Here is a 22,449-nt window from a genome sequence, read left to right on the forward strand (position 1 = left end):
CAAAAGTGCAACATTTTTACCAACAGCTGAATAACAGACTAAGAATATGTGGTGTTTCTACATATATTGCTGTTCATGTTTGATCCTATTTGATGTAGTATCTCAGTACTTTGATTTCTGTTCTGACCAAACAATTTCTTTCAGGATTTGAACTTATTGTTGACTTCACTTCAAGATATCCTAACAAAATATATGATGAACATCGAGAATTTTGATATAACTTAAGTCTAAATGAAAAAAGTGTGTGTTTCCTATTACCCTATTTTTTTTAAAATGGTCTACCCTTAAGTTTGGGTTTTTTTTTGTCATTATTTCAATTAAACTGTTGAAGTCAGAATGCTTCTCCCATAGGATTAAAGTTTATAAAAAATTAGTAAATGAAAAAAAGATCCCCACATTTTCCAAAGGTGAAATAGGAGACACACATATATTGGCTTGTTACTAAATGATCTTATTCAACAAAGTCCTTATTTGAGTACAAAAAGCTGTGTTCCTCACCAACAAAGCCTTAAATCATATTATACCATAGTAAGTATGCCTTGGGTTTCTGAACTATATCAGGATTATCATGTTGGTATGTGCAAAGAAAGATAACACATTATAGAAATTGATGATCACAGGTTGTAAAATTGGAGTTGGTGATTTCAAAGGTCAAAATCAGACTTTAAATGATGCTTTTTAATCTGTTTTGCATTTGCTAAACATTTAAAACAGGTCACATTTTTTATAAGTGATACACTACATGTATCAGAAAAACATTCATAAAACTCTGTATAAACATAACCAAAGATAGTTCTACAAAGGCGGATCCAGGCAAGTTGTTTCAGAAAACTGGTTGAAATGAAAGAAAATCATTGAAGCTTGACAGTGTGGCTTTCTTTGTCAGTGTTCTTTCCTGTTCATTGATTCCTGTATTTGCCCCTGGTTTATCATGTGTTGAAAGTAAATATATTTAATAACTATAAATCATTTAGACATAGCTATTAAACTCGGCATTAATTACATTGAAACTTGATATGCAGAATTAATTCATATTAGGGAAGCAAAAAATGCATGGATGCTGTTATGATCGGCTTAAAAGTGCATTAGGAAGGCTTCAGAAAGTGCAGTGTTGGACATTAAGTCTAAGTTTACGAGTTGTTAGTTCAGGAGTGTTATTTGTTAATGCTGTTTTAGTGCATTGTGTTGTAAAATGATGCAGATTAGAAATACCCATAAAAATAGTATATGGAAGATTGTGGAAGGTTGTTCTGAGAACTTAGCAATATCAATATGCTGGGAGTGCATGGCATACCCAGCCTTTTGTAGCCACAACTTTGAAATGTTTTAGGGTGTTTATACACCTAATGAAGATGTGTAGAGGATAAGGATTTTGGTTGAATATAGGATTTTCAGTATTCCATAGACAAAATGGTGTGTACATGGTTTGGTCTCCTTCCACTGTTTTTCAGCTACAGCTTTGAAATTTTGAGCATATTTGTACACATGATGGAGGTGTGGGGGTGAAAGATTATTGATTTCACTAAAAAAAAATTTATAGTAAGTATATCGATTTTTTTATACCAACCCAAAAACTCTCTTTCAGAACAGCTTATCAATCTGGACATGAAAAATTGAACTTTGATTGGTTCATCCTGAGAAACAAATTCTCCTGTATCAAAGATGATTTAAAAAGTGTCAAGAGTTAAGAAATACCAATAGGTTTAATTTGGTATTTGACATGATTGATGATTCAATATAACAAACCAATGCACACACTTTTTGGGGGAAATTGTTTGTTTTAATGCATATTTTTGCTGATATTGGAGCAAATTTTTTTTTTGTTTTCCTAGATTAAGGAAAAGATTTTTTGTTGCATTCTACATTATTAGATTTGACAAATTAATGAATGGTATGACTTAACTGAGATATTACTCTTTATGGTGATCAGGCACTATTTTGTTGACTTACCTAGTTATGCTCTCCAAAGGACTCATTCTTATTGTGAATAGTACTGAAGTTTTGAAAGTATGTTCCTAATCATGTAATTTTTATACCCCCCTCAGAAACAAAGTTTGTTTTTCTTCAACCAATTTTCTCCATTTCAGCTCCCACATCAATCAGATCAAGAAAGATAACTTAAGAAAGTGTACGTTAATCAAGAAAGATAACTTCAGAAAGTGTACATTACATATACAATTTGTATCATTTTTCCTCAAAAGTGCAACATTTTTACCAACAGCTGAATAACAGACTAAGAAAATGTGGTGTTTCTGAAAAAGAAATAAAAGTGAGTTTGGTGTGTTTTTGACATTCACCTATCACTCACTACCTGTCTGTTATAAAGTCTTCTACTTAAAAATGCAAAATTTTATGTTTCCTATGTAAAACTTGTTGCATATGACATAATGCATAAGTGGGTCTTGAATAGTCGTTAAAGTGATATTTTAAAGTACTGCTAATTGTTAACTGTGCAAATTTTCATGGATTTAAATTTTCGTGATTTAAAAGGTCAAACATTTTGCATGGTGAAAATTTTTTTGGAAAAGTCTTGCTGATCTTCCTGATTGACAAACTGATATACAAAGGTACATCAAAAACCAAATTATTTGCATGGGACTACTCTTTGTATGAATGTAGCAAAAATAACCCCACATCAAAATTTCCACTTTTACAGTAAATTAATTTTTTCTAGGTTCAAAGCATGAAGATAACTATAGCAATTATATAATGTTTCATGACATAGAGTAACCTTGAGTGATATGTTTCTGAGCATGCATAGTCAGTACTTGGGTGAGATACATGCTACTTAACAGTGTTTAATTTTTACTGGAAATTGCATTCACATCACTGAAGAATTTACTGAGAATGCTCAGAATAAATTTGACAAAGGGGTCTGTCTAATGTGCCAAAGTCGTTTATGTATTGAGTATGAATGATGAATGGATTGTTTTGTCTTGACAATCAGTTGAATGATATGACAGGATTAGAGTTCCATCCCTCACTGTGGTCAGCCTGACCAGAATCAATGGAACCTTTCAATAAATCTTCTACGATATTAATGGTATCCTCTGCTCATTGATGAAAGGCTGAAATTTCTTGATATTGGTTACAAATTGAAAGATAACAAATAATTACAATGTTTATCTCCTGTTATGGTACTATAATTTCACGTTGTCTTGTTTTGATGAGGGAAACGGACCATAATGGGAATATTTACAATTCCTGCTTTACTTCTGAGCTTTGTATCCAAGTGAACTTAGGAATATTGACAGTTCCTGCACTGTGAATATGATAATTGGTTGAAGCTAATCTGTGGAACAATTTTATTATTTTCTTTCTTTTAGCTAGTTAGTGGAGGGAATGTTGCTAAGTTTGAAGAGTTAATTGCATGGTACAAATTCAGCCTTGTCAATGTTGTTTTAATTTGCTTGAGTTATATCTCTTAATTTTCAGATGAAGGAAACCATTATTTCTGATTTTTCTGCTTATTAAATCATTTTTTTTCCTCCCATACATGCAGTGCTATTGTCATTGAACCTGATAAATAAAATATATTACTTATGATGATACAAATGGCATACTTCTCTTTCAGATATATAGTAGTTTAGTTTGACCTGTATGACAGCATATCAGTTCTACAAGTGACCATCTTGATGAACTTGGATAGCATGACCTATAGGATATTCAATATAAACATTTGTTGGCCTTGATCCAGAATAATTTGTCCAAATTAGGTGACATGCCTTCCTGAAGGCTTTTTTGATCTAGTACAATAAAGATGTGGCTCAGCATGATCGGCTAGTTTAAAGCAGCACTTGTTTGATCAGGGTTTAACATTCTTGTCCTAAAATGCAATCAATCAGTCATTTTTATAAGGTGTTTTATCACATTTCCTGATGACTGTGTTATGTGAAATTCATGTAAAGAGATGTATCAAACTTAGTGTCTCTACCTTGTGTAGCATTTTTTTTCTTTTTTTTTTTTTCATTTTTTTCTATGTAACTGGTAAATGTTGCTCCTGAAAGCTCGGATGGATTTTCTATTAGTCTATCTGTCAACTCTGTTCAGACTGAAATGTAATTAAATATGATTGTGTTATGTAACTTCTCATTGTCAGAAATCTAGGTTGGATCTTTCTGATCCTGATTATGGAAATTTTAAAGGATCCAGGATTTATAAATCCAGTAAAGCTTATTTACTATACTTGGCGTAACATAAATAACATACTGTTAAAATTTGAATAAAAATATTTTCCACGACTTTATTGACACCTACTGTCGTTTAAATTGTCTTAAATGACTTGCTCATTCGTTTAGCCAAACGGCTTCTCCCTAAACAAGTTGCTTATTAGCTTAAATCATGCGTAACAAATCCTTACGGGAAAAACCCACACTAATATCCGCCATGTTGGTTTCTACGGGACAATTTGTTTACAAACAAAGTTCGTAAGTTCCCGTCGAACTCCGGTGACAATCGTCTGCTTGATCAACTTCTCGGTATTGTACGTTGTTCGCGTAAAATAAATCCGAGATATCCGAAATAATGCCGAAATGCATTCTGGATTCTTCGGTTTTTGGACAAACCATTTAAACGTAAACATCTCCTAGTAACACGATCACTGTAAACATGGCCGACTTTTTACAATGTAAATATTGGCACCGAGAATTAAAATCTGACCGGAATTTAACGATTCAATGTTTAGGGAGAAGCCGTTTGGCTAAACGAATGAGCAAGCAAATTTTAACAGTATGTTATTTATGTGACGCCGAGTATAAGAGTAATCAAGGAACCAAGATTCTAGCAGAAATCAAAAGAATGTAATCCAGGGACAAAGACCAGACAGGGAAACAGACATACACACCAAAGAACATAAAATAACCAAAATAATACTTATTAAGAATCCTGTGACCACCAACATTTCTATCATATAATTAAGTTGAGTTTTATCATGGGTTTGAGAAATTATGTTTTTGAAATTTGTATATTATAAATTGAGGAGAATTTTAGTTGAAAATACAATTTAAAGGAAGACTTTTTTCAAGTGAACATCTGATGTTGACTATACTCGATGTCACATACAGCATATTTTCTATTTGAAGCTCTATTTTTTAAACTGTCGGGACTTACCGCTAGAGTTGTCTCTCTTTTATTTAATCTGAAGATAGTTCGCATATATGCATGACGTGATAGTTCCAATGAGTCGTTTATTGGCTGAAATCATGTGTAACAAATCCTTACAGGAAAATCCTATACTGATATCCGCCATGTTGGTTTCTACGGGACGATTTGTTTACGAATGAAGTTCGTAAGTTCCCGTCGAACTCCGGTGACAATCGTTTGCTTAATCGGTGTTGTATGATGTTCGCGTAAAATAAATGTGAGATATCCAAATTAGCACTGAAATGCATTCTGGGTTCTTTGGTTTTTGGACAAACCATTTAAATGTAAACAACATCTCCTAGCAACCCGATCACTGTAAACATGGCCGACTTAAATATGTAAATATTGGGACTGAGAATTAAAATTTCACCGGAATTTTAACGATTCGATGTTCAGGGGGAAGCCGTTTGGCTAAACGAATGAGCAAGTTATTTAAGACAATTTAAACGACGGTAGGTGTCAATAAAGTTGTAGAAAATATTTTTATTCAAATTTTAACAGTATCTTATTTATATGACGCCGAGTATAATGATTAGAAGTATATTTACATTTTTTGATACCCCTCTTGAAACTCTCTGTACTCATGACCTATCCTTGACTGAAGCCATTGTTTGAACTATTCTTGACTCAATCTTAAAAGATCTTGCAAGGATATTGAATGGTAATTAGAAAATCCTGTTATTATTGATTTCTATCTGTTTTTCACCTGTTAACGAGTTCCTTAATTAATGTTCAGGTGGAGACAGCTGCTTTTAGAAAAAAATAAAACTCTGTTGATTGTTTTTTTCTTCCAGGAAATTGGTCTGAATTCGACTGTTTAGTAGAGTAACGGTGATTACAAAGATTTGTCACCATCCTTAGTGAGTGTTTTATGGGCTTTGTTTAGAGCTCTTATCCATATGAACTCGACAACTGAATTTGTTTATTGCTTTTGAGAAGAAGATTGAATATCAACTTAGCTATAGTAAAACATAGTCTTTACTAAGTGGTTCTCTATTTTGTTACTTTTACTGGCAATGGTATGTATCTGTCTATCCATACATGTATTTGGAGCATAGGATTTCATATGAGTAATTTATTTGTTTATCAAACAAATTTTTTTTTCTGTGCATTTTTATGGATGTTTATGGTAGAATTTCACAATATTTTATACCACTAAGTTCATACTGTGATTGATTTTTCAGGTTTAGATTTAATTCCTTTAGAAGTGAGGGACCAGTTACTTAAACAATCATTTCTCTTCAGTCCACACTAGTGGTTGACTATAAGTAAATTGATCTCTTTGAAGTTTTTACCACAATATGTCATACCACCAAAAGAAGGCCATGTAGAAGAGTCACTACCTTTTGGCATTGTATAACTTCAAACTCAAATTAAAAAAAAAGGAACCAGTGCAGCAATCCTTTGCATTTTTCATGCAGCTGTTAAATCCATGAGGATTTGTTGTTTGTTCTTTTTTTTCTCATTGAAGGGAGAAAACCTTCATGACAATGATGATCCCTCATTACTCCATTTCAGTTGTTTAGTAGTCCATAGAAGTTGGATTAGGAAAGGTTCTATCAACCAGTGTACTGACTAATAATCTGAAATGATTAATTTGTTTGAACTTAAACAATTAACATGAAAACTACAATAAATTGTGTCATTTTAGCCCACTTAGTGTCTGAAATTCTCCCCTTTATTTAAGTTTGGCTGACTGTCAGGAAATATTGCAATAATTTGAGATGAATAAGGGTTTGTTAGACTCATTAGTTTCCATGTTTGGGAATAAACTTGTCATAACCGTCGTTATTGGGGTCTTGAAGTATTGAATTACGCCTAAATAAGTTTAATTAATGTTTATTGTCATAGATATTAGTCTTAGAAAGTAGGAACAAAATTGGTCTTTTTAGGTCAGGTCCCATGAGCATTCTTGTAGGTTTTCGTTTGAAATTTGTGCTTATTCTTTAATTGTTTACTATAAGGCAGACAATGTTTGATTAATGTATTTACCAAATATAGTATTTATCGTGGGCAAGACTTAAGAGGGAGTCCATGCAAAAACCAGGCAGTGGATGGCACAACACATATTTTGTTTTTCCAAAATTTTTCACCTATTTTTCCTTATAAATATATCCTTTCTCAAAGTTGAAAGTTTGTTTTTGATTTACTTCAACGATTAAAGAGAAATAAATTACATAGAAAGCATTAAAATTCATTTAAGCCAAATTTGGTTGCTTTGTTTTGGCTCATTTTCTGAGCTAACCATTGTCCATTTAATAAAATCTTTATACTATTTGACATACATATGATGTGAACATTCCAATAGAACAAAAAAAATTGTGAAATAAAAGTTACCCTGTGCCACCCCATTCACATGATCTTCCTGATTGTTACATGGACAGCCTCTTAATAGAGTGACTATTATGATAGGCCTCTACTATTTACACATTGTTTTTGTGGCATGTGACCCTTTTACTTGTTTTTTTTTAATTAGAATATGCTTCTCTGATGGAGAGGGAGGTACAACCTGGACATAAAAGATGCATAATTAAGCTCACTCATTACACATAGTAGGTCTATCTGTATTTGAATACATCAATCTAAATGCTGCGCTTCAAGAATTTCAAGTTAGCTTTGTTGGTAGTTACTTCACGGTATTTAATTTAAATCGCAATCCTTGGACAATACTGTATTGTATCAGGAATTTTGTGGAGAATATTGTATGCTGTTGTCTCCAGAAATTTAATTTGATATTTCAATTAGCCCTGTTAAGTAATAGTTTTAAAAGAAATGGGAAAAAATCCAGTTCATCAATTGTTGTTCAATTGGTGGAAATGTTAAAGTTTAAATTGTTTCCCAGTTTTTATTTGATTTCTGTAGAGTAATTATTGCAAATAAGGAATTCATCTGTCATTATATATCTTGACAGTGGCTCCAGTCTGGGAGTTATTGTCAGTCTGGGAGTTATTGTCAGTCTGGGAGTTATTGTCAGTCTGGGAGTTATTGTCAACATTTTCTTTGTCTTATTTTCATGAAAATCTATTGCAATGAAAATGTGAATGGCATTACATTTGTGAAGTTTGGTGAAAATGTAGTTTTGTGGTTCTTAGACAATTTTTTTGTATATTAAAATTTTTTAAAAAATGACAAGGAGCCAAACAGTATGAATTTTGATGCTTTGTATTTTGTTGATATTTTGTTGGGCTTGTTTTTAAATGGCTTGATGAGTAATTATTCAAAATGTCTTTTAGTGAAAAGTTACTTTTGGTAGAGGCGATATCTACTTGAAATTGGATGTTTAGCAGTAGAAGGAATAAATTACCCAGACAATGCTGGAAAGGATGAAATTAATTGAAGTTTTGACAACTGGAAAAGAATGTTTGTCCTCATATTGGTAACAGGAATCAGACAAATGAATCGTTTATTGTATGGGCGATTGAAATCTGAGATGGTTTCTTAAGTCTTAGTGGAAAAAGCTATTATTTAGATACTTTTAAAGGTTTGTTTTCATGGATATTAGGCAATGAGTTGTACAATAGACCATTTAGTGGAAATAAAGCAATAAATGCTTCTCTTTCCTGGTCATGGCACTATAGCTGTCTGAGTTAGGGTTTTCCGGAAATGCTTCCTGGATTTCTATATTTATCTTTCCAAGCAGGATGTGTGAATGTTCCAAAAAAAATGTTTAAGTTAGGTTTTTTTTTATTATAACTGGTCCTGCTTGAACTGTTGTTCTGTTTATTTTCCAAGCACAGCACAAGTTGTGGCAAAGCTGCAGTTAACAAAGTTACCAGGTTGCAAAATGAAGAGAACAAAAATTTATTGTCTTTAAGTGATTTGTCATAGAGAGAATACAAAATAACAAAAAGAGTCCCAAATGATTATTTTATTAACTAAAAACAATTTAAATGTCCAAAATCTTACTTCAATTAGCAAAAGGGGATTGAAAGTATCTTCAAGGTTTACTTCATGACAACATCACAAAGCAATCAATTTCTTCCCTTGTACTTTCACCCCAAACTAAGTACCATATATATATGCCATCCTGATGTTCTGATATGTGTGTTATCATCCTGATCACCCTCCAAGGCTTTATAGTTAGTAGTTATAGTTTCAGTATACTAGTTTAAAAAAAAAAAAAAAAAAGAGATGAAAATGGTGTTGTGCCATTTTTGAGTTTTAGATCAAACACTGTTTGAAACTGTTGAAAAATTCATTATTATGTCAGACTGATTACAAACACACCATTAATTTGGAAGACCGATTAAGGTAAATTGAATAAAAAGACATTTGTAAATTAAAATTCAATAAAGTTTCAGATTCTTAGTATATTTTGTAAATTTGTCTGACTTGGCCCGTGAGAGATTACTGTATGATAAGTCTCTTGTATTAGTTCTTGGAGAAAGATAGACTTTTGATCGACAGAAATATATTACAGTAAAGAATGTAAGATCAAAACACTGACCTTCCCTAACGTGATTAGAATGAATTGGAATGAAATTGCTAGTTCACGTCAAAATTTAGATAACTCATTTTTCAAGCATGTGAAATTGCATAATAACTTTGATATTAAGTAATTATATACAGAGCACAGATTGGTGGTTATTTTTTTATTTATTTTTTGGCTTTTTTTTTATTCTTGTTAATTGATGGTTTAAATTTGTAGACTCCGTGTTTGATTCCATTCGTTGTTAAATATATTGGTTATTGGCCTAATATAAGTCATTTTCTTCAAGATAATAGTTTATAGGCAATCTTAATTCTAAGGCAATTTCAAATTCCTAATGAAGTCCTTTAGTCGAACTATGTTGAGCAAATTCTTTCTTTCCATGTTCCCAGTAATGCATTTATTAAAATGACTATTTTCTTTAATTTTAACTTTTATCAGTGCTAATGAACTGAAAATGAAAGAAAAAATGGTTTATACAATTCTTTCATTTCTTGCAAAAATGGCTAGAATACTAGTTCACAGTAACCTATTACATTGTAGTGTCTGATGTAACCCTTAGGTTCCATGTAAGAGTTATTGCCCTTTGTTTGAATGAAGTATCTATAACATGATATTTGACTGGTTTTCCCCTAAAAAAGAAAGAAGTGCTTACACTATCAAATGGCATTTGTATATAAAGGTTAAAAGGTAAAGGTCACAAAAAATAAATTATTTACAGACCTGTTCTTGATCCTAATTTATAAATGCTTAGCCTTACAAACTGTGAAATTATTCTTTAATTTGTTTTTATGTACCAGTAGAATTGATTTCTATATTGTTTCTTTGAAGGTTTTGATCTTCATTTGTGAGTAGCTTCAAAATACTAATTAACCCTGCTTGTAAGTTTTCTCAGTTGTAGCAGGACACTAGGGCATGAGGTGTTAGAACAACTATAAATAATTTATGATGTAACATCTTAGGTGAAATTTACACAAAATTACTTCCCATCAGAGAAGGGCTTAGTTTTGTAGATGTTAATACTTGATGTTCACAGCTAATGAATGGAAGATTGGAGAGAGACAGTTCCTTTATCAGGTGTTTTTTCACCTATCTCTCTGTACTACTACAGAAGTATTGTTACCGCTACGGTCAAACTTGTCTATATTTTGAAATATTAAGAACAAATTAGGAGAATGGAATATATTTGTGGATGATTGGGCTTTTAGTGCTATTTCCCCATCCTGAACTTGACTCTGTCAGATGACAAAAATGTGATATATTAGGGTTAGTGATCTTTGTATTAATTAAATGGAACATTATTGACAGTTGAATATATCAGGGTTCTATTAGAGTACATCTGCTGTGAATGGATTGGTGCTGGCATTTTCTCTAAGACTAAATATGATGAGTGGAGGTTGTAATCATTTGATGTGAAATATCAATGTGCAGAGCTGTATTCATTATTCAACATTTGGGAAGAACTTCTCTTTCTAAAAATAGTAGATAGGTTAATAGAATGACCTATAATGATTAGATCATCTATAATTCTTGGTTTTGAGGAGGTTTGAATGAGGAGGAGTTTGTTATGTATAAGAAAAAATTGTTTTGAGTTACTGCAGGGAATAAGTCTGTGCACACTCATTAGGATTCTAAGACAATATGTTAATATCAGGACAACAGGACAAGACACTTACATTAGAACTATAGCATAAAACATCAACATAAAGATGTCACAGTGTTAGCACAAGCACTATAGAACAAGACATTAACATAAGAACTATAGGACAAGACATTAACATAAGAACTATAGGACAAGACATTAACATAAGAACTATAGGACAAGATATTTACATAAGCTCTATAGGACTGGACATTAACATAAGCACTATATGAGAAGACATTAACATTAGGACTATATGAGAAGACATTAACATTAGGACTATATGACAGAACATTAACATAAGCCCTGTATGATAAGATATTAACATAAGTGCAATTAGACAGATTATTAACATAAACACTATGGGACAAGACATTAACATAGGACTGTAAGACAAGACATTAACATTAAGACTATAGACAAGTTGTTAGGCTTTGGATTAACAGAAAATGTTACATGTTGATAAAAGCATAGTTGAATGCTAAAAGTTAATTCTAGAAATTGTCATAACTACAGTAGGATTATGGAACAGGTTATGGTTGTATTTGAGTAGAATCACTAGAAAACATTAAAAGTGAAGGTTTTTTCAGTCATAGTTTAGATGATTTGAGTAGAAAAACTTGAAAACAGTAGATGTGAAAGCTGTATGCAGTCTAACCACAGATAAATTTTGTAGTTACTTTTAGGACTACTATTACCATCTTGACTCTCCAGTCAGTATGATTGATAAGCTTAGAAGATGAAACATCAAGTTTAAAATGGTTATCTTAGAATTTAAGTAACTTTCAGGAATTTCATTTATCAAATAAATGAAACTTCAGGGACTGGAATCTTGTGTCGTTTGACATCACAGATAGTGCTACTGTTTCTAATAAGATATTGACATTTGAAAAGTTTAGGCTGTTATGACAGAGGAGAGTGATCTCCTTGGTAGATATAAGTGGTCGTGATCATGTGATTATTGGATCGTTAGATCTATTTGCCTTCTGTAAACAATATAGATGTGTATGTTTCAAAATATTTATCTTGGAGGCATAATTACATGTTTGGAGAGGAACTTAAGCATTGATTCAAAGTTAAGGAAACAAAAAGAAGAAGATAAAAAACTTTGGAAAAGTATTAAGAGTTTGGTGATTGGATAGATCGTCCAATCAATACTTGATATATTGAAGAAAAACGTAAGCCATTCTCTAGTCATTACTGTCACAGATTTAAGACTATAACCACTGCAAATTAGAAGTATTTTGAAGATGATGATCATGAGAAAGGCAAGGAAGGTCTTTAAAAGGTGTGTCCGCAGTTTCAAGTTACCTCCCCTGAAAGTTAAACTGCCGAAAATACATTTACCACGGAGGAGAAGGAAGGTAAGAATATGTCTTCTTTTTATTTTTGGGAAGGGGAGGGGGTTTGTAGGTTTTTCTTGTATCATGTTTATTTAATAATTGTCTTGTCTATTTTTCATTCAATATCTATGTTGCCGGTTTTGTCTTCCTAACTACAATGAAATGAAAATGTTTTTTTGTTAGATTCGCCTTTCTAAAATTATGCATTTGGTTGTCTTAAGGCTTCTGTCTTCTTGCAGCTTTTTCATAATCTTTTTTTTTTTTTTGGGGGGGGGATTTTTTATCAGCTGAATGAACAGGTTTCATGACAGCTTGAAATTTGTGATTGGGTTTTCATTTTGTTTCATTCTGCATATGGTTAAGTGTACAACTGCATGTTAAATGAACTATTTTGATCAAAGGATTATTGACTTTTTACCATTGTACAATAAATGATTTTAAAAGGACATATCTCTAACCTTGTTTATTATTGTGACACTGATTGTAAATTATTAGTATTCTACAGTTACTGAACTTTACTTGTTCTATTTATTACTTTGTCAAAGGTCAAAGGTGATTAGTCTTTGAATGTTTCTTGATATCAGGTTTGTGTATTGGCTTCTTGCCTTGTTTACATAACATCAGTAAATTATGCCATCTACCACTTAATACACATTGTGGCTTCCCTGACCCTGCACTTAGTTAACAAAGGTTAGCGCTTACAAAGATTTTTGGTCTGGCCATCTGTCTATTACTCATTTGATCAAGGTTTGTGGTAAAGCTGGTTTTCTTGTAATATCAGATGTTATCACCTTCAGACTTCTACAGTTGTACATTGTCAAAGAGCATGCATTTTTTTCCTGCTTGAATAACCATGAACTGGGCATCAGTGTTGCTGTGTATGATTCTGTGTTGTTCACAGGGCCACAACTTTTGTCATGTAAAATCTTCTCCAGAGGCATCAAGTTTGGTCAGAAGTCTAAAAATTAAGACTGTCATAGAATAAGTAAGTTTCTAAACATTTCAATTATAACGCATATATTTATATGTTTTTAGAAATGGATAGCTTTTGCAAATTTGTATGTGGTGATTCCAACAATGGACTGCTTCTGACTTTCACTTAAGATTTTAGCAAGATTTGGTGACTTTTAATCCTGAAACTCTTTTAAAGCTAATAGTAACTTGTGTAAGGTTTATAAGTCTATATAAGCTACAGGTCAACTTATAAAGGAGAATGTGTTGACAATTTGCCTGGATTTATTGCTTTCTTAGCCAGTGCAAATATGTTTCTTAATGCAATAGAGTTCACCATTTAGCTTCACAGTGATATTATACTTTGTAAAGTGGTCTACCTTTCCAAGTGTTATACCTGCTTGTTCATATTGGGACACAAGCCCTAAATGAGCTTAATATTTTTTTGTTTCTGGATTTCATTAACCTGGCAAATGTGGTTCAAATATTCAGAAATTACTCAAATCTAAGAAAACTTTTTAACTGACCGTTTTCTTTTAAATTGTGAGACTTTAAAGTAACATAGGACATAAGGTCATAAGGTGGTAGACATGGGGTAAGGGACATAATTCTTGAAATCAGTGGTATGTTTGTATCATATTCAATTTCACCAAGGCCTATCAAGCTTTCACTTGAAACTGAATGAAATCAATCCTAGTTACTTTGATGCTTACATGAGATTGATGTTAAATGCTGAATACAAACATTCCAATGATTTGTAAGAGTTATGTCCCTTACCTTAGGTCTACTTCCTTAAAATATGTATAGACTTTTATTTGAGATGCTTTTTAGAATATAAGCCTTCAGGCAGGGTTGTTTTTGTTATTTTATTTTAGGGAAATTTAAAAATGTGCTAACAGATTCTGCCTATAAATTCTGTTCTAGAATTAAGCTAATACAGTGATATGACTTTCATACTCTTTGATTCATTCAAATTTAGGAATGTGGGGCATGACAATATCTGTCTCATTCAATTTTTGGTTCATTTGAATTGTAACTAACTACACCTACTTTCTATGTGTGCTACTCATACATTCATACCATTGACTCCTTATATTACCATTCCTTTTGTCTTGAAAAAATTGATTGATTGATTGTAGTCTTACATCCTAATAATGGCAGATATTTCATATATTATAGTGCAAGAACATTTACCAATGAAACAAACACTGATTTGTACTAGTCCAACACCCTTGGCGAGATCTTTATTGTACTAGTTCCCATACTCAGGCAAGCATGCTACCCTGAGACCACTGAGGCAATTCTTGAAAAAATATGAAAAGCTACTGTAATTGTCAAATTAAGTATATCATCATTTTACTGTGGGCTGGCAATTAATGTGTTATTTTAAAGTTCTTGCCATAAAAACCTGTCCATGGGGTAACAGATGATTAACATGAGGCACAATGAATTATTTCTTAAATATTACATGAAAATAAAAGACTAATACAACCATAACACCTGTTTGAAAGCATTATAGGAAAGTCTCAGATATAAGCCTGTTGTGATTTATTAGTAAAACCTTTTATTAGGCTGTGTCTGTGACACTCATAAAGTTAACCCCTGGGGTAACCATAAAACAATTGTCTCACAAGGTCATTTTCTGTGTTCAACAGTTTATTTCCTGATGCAATGTCTTGATTTTTAATGTAAACTGCTTGCAGGTGAGGGCATGGATTTAAACCAAGAAATATTATAACATGGGTGTCATGCAGACATTCAGCAAACTTGAATTTATCCTCTTTCAGATGTACTTAAAGTTTTATCATTGGTTGATGATGGCATTCAGTTGTTCTTAAATATTAATTTTATTAGTTATAAATTTAGGATTGATTGACTAGCTAATTGATTGATTGATTGTGGTTTTATGACCTGTGGTGGATATATCATTCATTTCAAGGCAAGAATGTTCCATGAAATGAACAGACCCTGTTTTTCAGTAATACAACACACTGGATATTTTAATTGTGTTAGCTGACAGAAGCAAGAGCCTGCAGGTTGGGTTGATTCTAAGCCAAGAGTGTTCTATCTCCTATATGCCATGTGCTTAGCGGAGAAGCAGTGACTACCAATTTAAAAGTCTTGTGTGTGACTCAGTTATGGATTGAACCCAAGAGGCCATTAAGGGGATCGCAGATTCAGAAAAATGAAATCATAATTTTAGATTTTTCTTAATATGAAACCTCTTTTTTATTTCCTCATCATGGGTTTTAGGAATATGTGGAACAAAGGCTTATTTTCTATTGTAAAGCTGACTGACTTATTTCTGAACTGTTTTATATTCTGCTGACTTCACCTTAATCTTGGAAGAGCTTCATATACTGTCAATGTACCAGTAATCTTATCAAAAAAATTAAAATAATGTAATCCAGGGACAAAGACCAGACAGGGAAAATAAACACACACAACAAAGAATATAGAATAACCAAAATAATACATACAAAGCAACAAAAGCAAATGAGCATCTCACACGCCACTTAAAACTGCCAGCATGGAGCAGGCGCACTGGTAGGGTAAGCACCCTTGCTTTTCTAGAAACACCTGTCATTTTTTGGGTTTTTAAAAATTTGTGTGGTCATCATAGTTTGTATTTTGAAATTTCACTATTTGTTGGGAATTTTTCTCTTGGTTTTAGTGAACTGTGTAGACCACAAAAATTAGAACTCCTCAAATAAGGCTTCATTGGACTAATTGAGAAGTTTCTTTCTCAGTATCACTTACGGTAGGAGACCTAGTGGCAATGCCTTACAAAATGTCGCAGGTGCTTATCCTAAAACATTCAAAGTTTAAAAAGACATCAAATTGAAATTGCATAATCTTTTGAACATAAAACTTTCATTCTTTTCAAAATGAAATGCCTTGTTGAAGCTTTAAATTTCTCAGAAATTTTGACATAAGTTTCTTTAATTTGGATTTAAATTGCTTTTAATCTGATTAAATGCGTTAGCTACCAATTTTCATTCAACCTAAATTGAAAAGAGTACAAATTTGATATGAAACAGGAAGCACTTCTTTAGGAATTTTGTGTTATTTTGGATATTTTATTGATTGAACAATTAACCCTGATAAATATGAAACTGGAATCCCACTTTGAAAATGAATTTTTTAAACTGGTAGTTCATTGTACTTAATACAGTTATTGTTTTTCATTATACTTCGAATAAAAAAAACTTACAATACTTTGAAAAAATACAACCCAAAATAATCTCTACAGAGTGTATTTCTACTTACTTTCTTTTTTTACTTTTTCTTTGAAAACGTTATACGATTAGTTCACCTTTTTAATCATCGGAGGATTTTTTTGTTTATTTCTGGGGGTTTACATTTACCTATCTTCTCATTTCATCTGCCAGTGTTTGTATCAGCAGATGATTCTAGTTCCAGCGGAAATTTTATCTCTAAAAACATATTTTTTGTTGTAAATTTTTTTTTTTGATAAACTTGTAATGACATGTGCTATCACTGATAATATTATGTTCTGTAATGCATCAACATTTTAACCTGTTGAAGCAAACCTTAAACTGGAAACCTGTCAAACCAAACCCTAAACTGGAAACCTGACAAACCTTCAGCAAACTGGAAACCTGTCAAACCAAACCCTTAACAGGAAACCTGTCAAACCAAACCTTCAGCAAACTGGAAACCTGTCAGACCTTCAGCAAACTGGAAGTATGTCCTAACCTTACCCTGAATAAACTGACTCTATCTTTCTGAATCTACTTTTTAATAACCTGGAAGCCTGTCTTCCCCAACCCTGAGAAAACTTAACCAGACATTGTTATTTTGATTCAGGATTTTATGACTTCACATTTTACTGTTTTATTGGGTTGACATTCAACTATCTCTCACACCCTTGCTTACTATCGGTCTTACATAATCTTGAATTATGAATTTCATTTTCATGGAGATTATTGTGATTTTAAAAAGGTTCCAACATTCTGACATTGTCCCTAATCAAGAAAAATGGTAAAGAAAAGTAATGTATAAGAAATATTTGGAAGATTGTTGAGCCAGCAGGGGTTCTAATATACTTTCAAGGATGAAAAGTCGTAGACTTTTTGCATCATAAATGAAAGGTCAACCAAAAGAAAGTGAAAAGTATTCAGTAAAAGTAAATTTAAAAGATGTAAAAAAAAGTCCAGGTTAGTGAATTTCAATGGCCCTGCATTAGAAATTAAGAGTCTCTGACCTTGAACTAGTGCTTATCAAATGACCACCTGAGCAAGTACATTTACTTCATTCACAAGCAGTCTCTTTAGATTTTATGTAAGACATAATAAACACTGTGTGATATCTGTTCACTAGAAAGAAAACATGTTGGGCCTAAAAACCAAGAACACAAAGTTGAAAATAATTTTAATTATTTAGTGAAACTTGAAGAAACCAAATGCTGTCTAAACCAAAGGCAAACCTTATCTAAACCATACAATTTTTAAAATAATTTAGATTATACCAGTTAATCCTGTCTAAACCAAGCACGTTATAAAGTTTCTTCATTTCTTTTAAAATGTATTTTGAACCAGGCTAAACTTAAAACAAATAGGGTTTGGTTTAGACAGGTCTCACTGTAGATTTATATAAGTGTGAATCTAGGTGATTCCAGACATCTGAATCACATGCCTGAGACTTTGAGACATGATTTGATTGCTATGGACATTGTTTCATCACCCCTTCCAGACATTATCTCTGACATCAGTAAATCAAACTTTTATCACTTGATATTGATGGCTGGATGATGGTACAGAAGTACATGTGATAATGACATATGGAAAATTGAATTTTGAATGACAAAAATCTTCTTTAGATATATGAATCACTAAAACTGTTTGAAATCTTCCTCAATTTTTTCCCCTAGTTGTTAAATGTACTTTCAATGAGCATTAAGATGGAAACTGATGTACCAGTTTTAATTGGAGTCAGGCACCAGTTTGACCAGTATGTGAAACAAGGCAGCTGTAAAAGGGATGAGGTTAAATCCTGTGAAGTGTGATTAAAAGATTTTTTTAATAACAATTACCTATGTCTGTTTTCTAAGTAATTAAAATACAAAACAGCTCATGAACTTAAATCCTGATCTGGATAGAATAAAGTGGAGTCCTGGTACTGCAAACAAAGACAGGGGTATATAGGAATCACCCTGTCTGTCTGTTTGTCTGTCTCTCTATCTGTCCGTCTGTCCATCCGTCTGTCAATATTTTATTTAAGAACAACTCCTGTTCAATAACTCAAGAGATTTTAATGAAACTTTATAGGAAGGTTGAGCATCATATGTAGATGTGCATGAAGGAATAAAGTTACTGTTATGAGACTCCAAAGAAGATAATCCAACCTAAGGATTTACATATTAAAACCTTGTTAGCCCTACTCCCCCTAAACTATTCATGGGATTTTGATGAAACTTTATAGGAAGGTTAGGCATCATATGTAGATGTATTTGAAAGAATATTGTTACTGTGGGGTATGCAAAGGGAGAAAGTTGATGGTACTGGTTATACATTCAAATGCATTTGAAGCAGGGGAAATTTTCTTTGTGAGCTTGTTTTCAGTATTTCTAGTTTCTGCTACTCTAGCTAATAGCCAATATCATGAAGTGACCAGTCTGGTGGGTTCTCACATATGCATAGGAGATTTTTTTTTTATCAATTTCCTTCAGTATGAAATTGAACCACTGATTCAAAGGTCATAGGTTAAATGTATTTAGGGGGGCTGGTGTGAGGACTTAGTCCTCTACTATTGGTACTGTCAGAATAATGAAACAAAGATCAGATTTTGGCTGGTATTTTCAGAACTGATTAAGTCGATATTTTGAATGTTTTTTTGGTTTTTTTTATATACAAATGCAATATTCTTCTCATAAACTAGAGATGGAACAAACTTTCTGGTACAGCACATTAAGTGTAGCTTTGCAATATACATTGTGTACATTTCACTTGGTTTTATCACTCATTAGGCATTTTCCTCATTTATGCAGTAAATGGGAGGGGTTGTATTAATGGTACTTCTTGTATAGAATATTTGTTGGTATGTTAATGTAATGCAAGATTTGTGTGATCTTTGCAAGCATGATTCTTGTTTTTTTGGGTTTTTTTTTTACAAATTTCGCCAGAATCTTAAAAATACTGGTACTTATATACACTATTTAAGCTTGGATGCCTCTTTAATTGGTATTGGTTCTATTAGTGTCTGTAGAACATGATATATAATTACTTTCCATAGATACTTATTACTCCTGGTCCATTGGGCATCCACTTGCGTAACAAATTGGTCTGGAACGGGTCGTGGATTTCAATGTTATAATTCTTTTCAATTGCTCAATGTCCTATTGTGACAAATTTGTTTGGAACATTTCTTGGATAAATTTGTCTGGAAATACAAAGTGTTGTTAAAATGAAATTGTATAGGTTGGTTTGTAATTTGTTTTGACAGTATTGGGTATTCAAGTTTAATTTTCTGTATGCACTCGATCACTTTTCTTAAGAATTAAGGGCAGTATTTGTTGAGGGTCAAAATTGTCCTTCAAGATTTTTCTTTAAAAATATTTAATCAGTGGGAAATAAAAAAAAGTTTTTTTAACCCCAGTCAGTACTTTATGGGGAAAAATTCCAGACAGAAAATCCATGCAGATGACCCCATTACCAGAGAAATGGAAAAATCATACTCATTAGTAAAGTAAACCCCTACAGAAAACCATAGGTCCTCTTAGTCCATGGGTTCATTATTACTGTTCAGAAAACTACTGGTTCTTTTAGTCCACGTGTTTGTAACCCCAGGTCCCATACAGAAAAGCACTGGTCCTGTTAGTCCAGGTGTCCATAACCCCTACAGAAAACCACTGGTCCTTTTAGTCCAGGTGTTCGTAACCCCAGGTCCCGTACAGAAAAGCACTGGTCCTGTTAGTCCAGGTGTTCATAACCCCTACAGAAAATCACTGGTCCTTTTAGTCCAGGTGTTCGTAACCCCAGGTCCCGTACAGAAAACCACTGGTCCTGTTGTCCAGGTGTTCATAACCCCAGGTCCCGTACAGAAATTCGCTGGTTGTGTTAGTCCAGGTGTTCATTGCCCCTACAGAAAACAACAGGTCATGTTAGTCCAGGTGTTCATAGCCCCGACAGAAAACAACAGGTCATGTTAGTCCAGGTGTTCATAGCCCTACAGAAAACCACAGGTCATGTTAGTCCAGGTGTTCATAGCCCTACAGAAAACCACAGATCATGTTAGTCCAGGTGTTCATAGCCCTAAAGAAAACCACTGGTCGTGTTAGTCCAGGTGTTCATTGCCCCTACAGAAATTCACTGGTTGTGTTAGTCCAGGTGTTCGTTGCCCCTACAGAAAACAACAGGTCATGTTAGTCCAGGTGTTCATAGCCCTACGGAAAATCACAGGTCGTGTTGGTCCAGATGTTCATAGCCCTACAGAAAACCACAGGTCGTTTTAGTCCAGGACTTTATCCACAGTTAAACACCAAGTTAAATCAAAAGAACATTATTGTGATTGTGAAAATTTAGGAAACTGATAGAAAAAGAAAATAAAGTCTTTACAGGGGATGATATGGAGATTAAAGGTAAAAAAAAATGTACAAAATGCAGATTTAATTGTCAAGAGATGAAATCAAGAAAATACTGGAAAAAAAATTTTGAGCATGAATTACTTTTATTTAATTGTTAAATTGTTTTCGTTAAATGTATGTTTGAAATGGGACTTAAATGCTAGATGAATTTCTTGGTTTATTGCAAAAGTGATCAAAGGAACCAAGATTCTAGCTGAAATAAAAAGAATGTAATGCAGGGACAATGACCAGACATGGAAAACAGACACAACATAGAACAAAAAATAACCAAAATGATATATACAAAGTAAAAAAAGTAAATGAGCAACTCAGACTTCACTAACATCTGGTAGCATGGACCTGGAACACCATTAGGGTAAGCCTCCACTGCTTTCTACAATCACCCACTGAGTTGCTCATAAAAAGTAAAGTCCAGGGTAGCCGAAAGAGGGAAGGAAAATTATGACACAGTGAACAAATCAGTTCTCATGATGCAGATGGATACACTGTAATGATCCACTAGTTCATGATGATGACCATAAAACTTCTATAGTGATGACTTCAAATTTTTAGCAACATAGCAGTCTTGTACGGTACAAAAAGTCTTTGTAGTAAGGGCAAGCTCCGACATAATGTATGAGTTGTGATATGAAAACTCCATATGCTGGTGCTGAAGGGATGTTGTCACAGATAAAAAGAAAGTTGACATTACAGAATGAAGTCATCACATTTTCACAATCCTTTATACAACATTATTTTGCTAATATCTTGCTGCAATTAACTTGGAAAGTTCTGGTTCTAATACATGTTTTTTGTTTACCATAGACCTATGGTCCATCTAAGGTCCTAAAAAATCGCTTCAGAACCAAAAAAGTTATTGCTCTGCAGGCAGGATCCTATGAAATATTAGAGACACTGTTCATTATATTGAAATATCCTATCAGTGTTTCTCATTCATGGACTTTTTTGTTGAGATCCCCTCATTCATGGATTTTTTTGTTGAGATCCCCTCATTCATGGACTTTTTTTGTTGAGATCCTCTCATTCATGGACTTTTTTGTTGAGATCCCCATGATTGTAGTAGTTTATATGCTGAATTTTTATTGTTTCTGTATGAGGCAGTTAAGTTAGTGGCAAAGCTTTATTTACAAACAAAAGTTCAAAGGTTGTATTATTTCTACATTTTCCAAACAAGGAAAAAAAAGATGTTCCATTGACAATACCAATACAATATACCATTGGTGATTATTTGACCAAAGTTAAGCTGTGTCATGTTGATGTGATTAATTAGATAATGAAATAACAGTTAAAGCCTTCTTTGTTGGTAGAATCTGTAGACTCCTTAGTTGTCAAATTA

The 22,449-nt window shown here is 32.8% G+C and overlaps 1 protein-coding gene across 15 annotated transcripts in view; it reads left to right on the forward strand.

Annotated features, from left to right (window-relative positions):
- LOC148626695 (peripheral plasma membrane protein CASK-like) overlaps positions 1 to 22,449 on the forward strand; it is a 175,723-nt gene that overhangs the window by 82,364 nt on the left and 70,910 nt on the right. The window lies entirely within an intron of this gene.

This window comes from Perna viridis, chromosome 2 (assembly GCF_037379345.1).
Source record: "Perna viridis isolate PV_CMFRI_1.1 ecotype Kerala chromosome 2, ASM3737934v1, whole genome shotgun sequence".
NCBI lineage: Eukaryota > Metazoa > Mollusca > Bivalvia > Mytilida > Mytilidae > Perna > Perna viridis.